The following is a 6388-nucleotide window of genomic DNA, read 5'->3' on the forward strand; positions in this document are numbered from 1 at the left end:
TTTCCTTCTATGTTGGGTTGAAGTCTAAGAAATTCGATTTTCTTAGGTAACACTTTTCTTTCGTTGCTATTGATTTTTCTTGGGTTGTGTAATCTCCTTTCATTGTTGTTTAGGCCCTTCTTTTGTTTCTAGAACAAAAGTAATTTGTTTCTTTCCTTTTAATTCAGTTTTTGCATTAGACTCAACTTTAAATCCAGGACCACTATGATCTTTAGATACTCGCTATGCTTCCAATATCTCATTCAAATATTCAGTCACTTTTTTGAATTTTTTTATTAAAACTGAGTTGCATTTTTTCCTTCTCTAACTTCGTCCTTAGTTGCATGATTTTTCTTTCTAGCCTCTAACATGCTTGAACCTTTTCATTCATATGTTGGCTTGAACTTCCTCAAAAAATTGACTTCTTCTTCATATGATTCAAGGCATGATTCATCATGCTTATCCTTGCACTCCTTTTCTACTTTAAAGGTGGATTCTTTGGTTGCAAACTTTCCTTTAGAAATCCTCATCTCAGAGGCACTGAGTATACAAAGTAATTGATCTAGAGTGAGAGTGTTCAGATTGGTTATTTATTCAATAACTGAAAATTTGGGATTAAACTTTTCAAGAAGAGATCTTAACACTTTTTGAACTAGTACAACTTCATCAAGTTTCTTAGCAATCCCTCTTATGGTGTTCACAACTTCATCAACTCTTAAAAAGTAATTTGAAATATCTCCATCATCATGCATGCATAAAGCCTCATATTAAATCCTATGTCCTTGGAGTTTATATTTATTTAACTTTTTGTCTCCTTTATAGGAGTTGTTCATCTTGTCTCAAATGGCTTTGGCAGATGTGCAATCCATTACTTTGTGAAACTCTGATTCAAGTAGGCCAACAAATATGGAATTCATTGCTTTAGTATTACATGTGAAATCCAACATTTGATATTTGGTAATCATTGTTGGAGGATTTTGATATTATTCTTCCACAACATCCCATAAATCAGGTCCAAGTGATTAAATGTAGGCCTTCATCCTTACTTTCCAAAACACATAGTTTGTTTCATTGAACATAGGTGCCTTATTAGTAATCCTACTTTTCCATGGTCATTGGTCTTTCTTCCAGTTGTTAAACTAATTTTAAGTAGCCTTGATCTAATACCAATTGTTAGAAACTAGGAAGATACTAACGGGGGGTGGTGAATCAATATTGTAGGAATTTTACCACTTAAAAAAAAAAAAATTACTTGTGTTAGAGCACGAGGACACCATACAATACTTAAAAAATTAATTTGAATAAGAATGACAAGAATTAATATCAACAATCACAAAAATAAATTCTTCAAAACATGTATTTAATTGTTTCACAAGGTAAGCTACAGCTTATTGTTACAATTTTCTAGCTATAACCAGCACGAAGTTGCAACTCCCTGATCCATCAGCTACAATTGAATGGATCTACAACCCCAACTATTTACTAGCACACACTGAAAGGAGAACCAACCTCTGAACTGCAACCTACAACTTGCTTGACACTCACTGGTTCATCTTTCATCCATTTTCATACTAGAGCCAGGAATCCCAATTTTGTCTTCAGAATAAAAAAACTTCCTCAATCACCAATTCTTTCAACAAACTCTAATTACTAGGAAACACCAACATATTTACCTCAACTCACTCATTTAACTCATATCACAAACCCTCTTCTTAATTTGTCTCAACTAGTTTGTTCATGCCTACTTATATAGAACTTTTGGCTTCACATTTTTGTCTCCTTTAATTTTCTTGTATTTCTTCATTCATTTTTATTTTTCCTTTTTCCTATTTATTCCAGTCTTCTAGACCTGTTCACCATGTTCTCAGACCTTAACCATCGTTTTTTGCAAGTTAAACTGATCAATTTCACTAATTTTAGCAATTCTGGCCATTTACATGTTTTAGCAGTGCTTCTTCTATTTTTAGTTGTAGTTAACTTTGGCTTAACTGATAAATCTTCTACCAAAACTCATGGTTCCTCCAAATTTGTGTTAATCCCATTTTACACTAGCACCTTCCTTCTTTTTCCACCATAATACCTCTTCCTCTGATCCTCGGCTATGCCTTTGGGCACTAAGACACTTTATTCCCTTCACAGTCTTTAATTTCTTTATTAATGGATATGAACCAATGGTTTATTTATACATGAAATGATTGAAAAAAAACCATGTCTTGGTACTAAGCCCGGAGCTCCCAATTCTAGTACTTTTCTCCTGACATTTATTTTAACTACAAGGGCTCAATTTACTTTGCAAAACCTCTATGCCCTTGGTCTTTTGAGCTGGATGGAAACCTGTGGAGTGTTAAGGCTGGAGCCCTTTATCTCAATGCATCTCCCAGTGCATTACCTTTGTGCACTCTTATAAATCATCAGGGTCATCCCTATGTGATGATGTCTCCTATGGGGTCATCCCAGCGTCACTCTTATTTTCCTCCTCTCTTCCATGTTAGTATCGATGTGTCCGAGCTCCCACTACCCAATGATTCCACTTTTGTATAATTAATAAACTGTCAGGATCCAACTAGTAGGATGAAATCACACTGATTTCACTTATACCACGTGTCATCCTCAGAGTGGTGACACTTGTCACCCAGAAATAGGCCTTTTGGGTGCCTAAAAATGCCAAATATGACTCCCACATGTGCTACTTTTATTGGATGTGCTAACATCATCACCGACCATCATCTGAGCCAATAATATGCTTCCAATTGTTCTCTTAAAGGAGAGAGAAAGGGAGTCCTGGAGACCTATTTTGTGAGAAAATCCTTTATTATATTTTTACTGGATTACTAACCATTTCTTTTGTTTTAATTCAATATTCCTTTAGACTAGCTCTCTTGGCTCACCACTTTTTTATCCCTCCTAGATTACCTCTCCAGGCCCACCCTCAGCAGGCTGAGCTATCAGAATGGTGACTCTTGCTCACTTCTCATATGTTTGTGCTCTCCTACATGTCTTGACTACTATCTCCCAGTTTGTTCCTTTTGTGTATCAAAATATTTCGTTGGGGTGATATCGTTGGGCTATTACTTTCGTTCTTGCCTTCGTCGAATGGGCTTCATCTATGCCAATAAGAATGTTCTTCACTACACTGTTGGTTCTCCAAGTCAGACCACCTTATTAAATAATCATGCTTTAAGTTGTGCACCCTTTTCAAACCACTAAGGTACATCCCTTGGGTGGTCTTCGCACCTGCGCCAATAATGCTCCCGCGGTTGCATTGTTGGCCACTTTGTCTCGAAGATTTGTATTGTGGTTCTGTTATGCTTTATTTTACGTTTGGCACTTCTTCCAACTTTGTCTATGTTCCAAAATGGCTTCCAAACTCCTTCTAACTATGTTATTTGTCTTTGGATCACCAAATTTCACTAGCTCTATATTTGATCAAGGAGGCCTTTTTTAGACTTCCACATACCACTGGAATGATTTTCCAAATCTCTAACCATCTGAGTGGGTTCCATGGACATATGATATGATATGATACTCCATAACAAGCTCCAAATTATTTCCACCATTCTACATCTATGTTTCCCTTCATTCTAGTTCTTATGCTTGGAACCTGATCTACTGATCCCTTCTTTGACACCTATGCCACTTGTTGACATCAATGGACACCCCGTTTCCGTCAATGCAACATATTTCCAACATTTTCCACATAACAAGAGGGATAAATGACTACTCCAAAAATAGATAACAAACAATCCTCCCAAATTAAATGTTCAAATTTATGGACTTTTAAATTTCCATTCCCAATTTCACTCATTGCTAAGGACACGCTTCTTATTTTGACTTTGGAATATTAGATTGTTTTAGAAAAAAATGCTTCTAATTTCAGAAAAGGACATTTTAAAGTTGCAAATATCATTCCAAGGATGTTAAATCGAATACTATACATATATGTTTTTACATGATATGACATAAGATCAAGGAAGTTATAACACCCTTAGTTACTGTAAATATTTTGTTATCTTCTTTTACCGCACAAGACTTGGTAAATCTTGGGCTCAGTGAAAAAACCTAATGAGAAACATTAATGGTTAAAAGTTTCATTTTAACTTCTTTAAAAAAAAAGTTATGACGAGTCTTAAAATTCACGGGAAAAGACCCTAAATGAAAATTTTAGTTTACCATATAGTTACATCCTTTCTCCATACAGATAAAACATCTCAATGGGAGGAAAAGCCAAGGAAGGCAAGAAATAAAATATAGAGGCATCTTGAAGGAAGAGAGAAGAAATTGAAAACCTCGAATATGATGTTGTTAAGGTGTGGCAGTTTAAGGTGAGGCATGAAACTGCCAAAAAATGGTATTCTTGAGCTGGACTAAGAGCCAATGGAGCCCTAAGACATGCCTACGAGTCTATGAGTTCTTGGCTGGAATGGGTAGTCTTGATGCCAGATAATAGACCTTGAAAGGTCACGTCCATCTGTTATTCTAGAATTGATAAGTCTCAGGGGGGAATTGGTTATGTAGACCAATATCATTGGTTGGGAGGAGTGGTCTTTCTCATACTTGAATTCCTTGATTATCTAAATTGAAAGAAAAAAGATAAGTACCTTTGTATTTCCAGAACTCATGAAGTTTCTGTAAATAATGTAGGCCATGTATTTCCATGAACGTTTATCAAATATATAGATGAAAGTGAATGAAATGGTAGTTTGTAATTGAATGGAAGATGTTCTCTGTAGAAGGATTCATTACTTTGTGTTTTATTTATTTTGAAGTTATAGTAGTGAGGAAAAATAAAGATAAAGAGACTGTGAAAAGTGTGGTGGATAAACAAGATATACACAAATAGCATGAAACTGGTGGGAAATGTACTATATGAACTAGGGTTCGTCCCATGGAACAATTAGTTTTACTCCCCAGAACCATACGTGTTCTATAATATAAATATTTGTAATGACATCGAGTGGGTTGGGGTAGGTCCCAAATGGTACTAGGTCTACTCTAAACCCTAGACAGATAACAATAAACATAGTGTTTAATAGTGCAATGTCGAGAAACAATTATATCATAAGAATACTTACAGACCGAGAAGAATAAACCCTTCTAAATTTAAATAATAAGAGAAAATTCACATATACAATACACAAATATATCTATAACTAAGAAAAAGAGAGAGAATTCTCAACACATTCAAATACCATGTGCAACAATGTGATATCGTCACCATTTTAAACTCATCATTCAATAGACATGTGATAGGTTAATGTTTAAAAATATAGGTCACATGCAATTCCAGGTTAACCCTTGTCTAGCTGGTCAAGGACCAACAACTTAGGATGCTTTTGAAAATCGACATGCTAGACAAAATTTTCCTCACTAATTTAACAAAACTTGGTATTCAATATTTAAACATCGTGGAAGATAGTCATATAATGACCTAATATAAACTCTATAACTTTATTCACCAAACAACACAATTACGATTCAAAATGATTCTGGAAAACACAAGGTGTGGTCGTAACTCAAAAAGGAAACGAGCCTTAATACACATGCAACCATTAAGGAAATAAATATGCCACAATATTGTAATAGTTACAAACAATACTATTATCTTCATAATATGCAACAAGTCCATCTAGGTAATAAAACCTCAGAATAGGGTATTAAATTTCATAAATATATTAAGAGAAAAATTGTATGGAAGAGACACCATGGAGCATTTAAATTTTGACAAAACCCTCATGCTTTAGGAAAGAAAAAGGAAATTAATTAAAAAAAAAAAAAATCGTACAGACGACATTAAACCAATATCAAGAAAAGAACATTTACATAATGGTGACCCTGGTATTTCCAAATATTATATCTAACAAATCTAAAGGCTCAGTATTGTGCAATCTATCCAAGTTGTAACCCTACAGCCGGGTCATGGAAAACCCTGACAAAAGAACCTATAAAATAAGTAGAAGGAATATAAAAACCTGGTGGAGGTGAAGACCTAGCTGATGCGTGGAAATTCATACCTCTGAAAAGGGGAATTGAGTGCTCACTTGAAACCAACCAGAAGAGAACTAAAACCGACCATTACTTTAATCTATTTAACTTAGAAATTGTAATTGTAAGAAAACGCAAGGGTGAACAATCATACCTTGGAGATTTTCTTGAATAATGGAATTGCTTTATATGAATAAAAATGAAAAGGAATTTAGGAATAGGTGGCAAGCTAATCGTTACATAGACTCCTAGAAAACCTATCGGAAGACAGAGCAATTTCCTGGCTTTTGAGTGATGAAGAGTCTAACTGGACCTCTGGTAGTCCCAAACCCTCCAACGAATGTAACGAATCTACAATGGAATCACAATAGAGGGTAGAATGGAAACATAAGTATTATTTCACCAGCTAAATAAAACCAGAGACTAA

The sequence above is a fragment of the Pinus tabuliformis genome, chromosome 1_1 (genome assembly GCF_031772625.1).
Source record: "Pinus tabuliformis cultivar Carrire ecotype Pingquan chromosome 1_1, CPIR1, whole genome shotgun sequence".
Lineage (NCBI taxonomy): Eukaryota > Viridiplantae > Streptophyta > Pinopsida > Pinales > Pinaceae > Pinus > Pinus tabuliformis.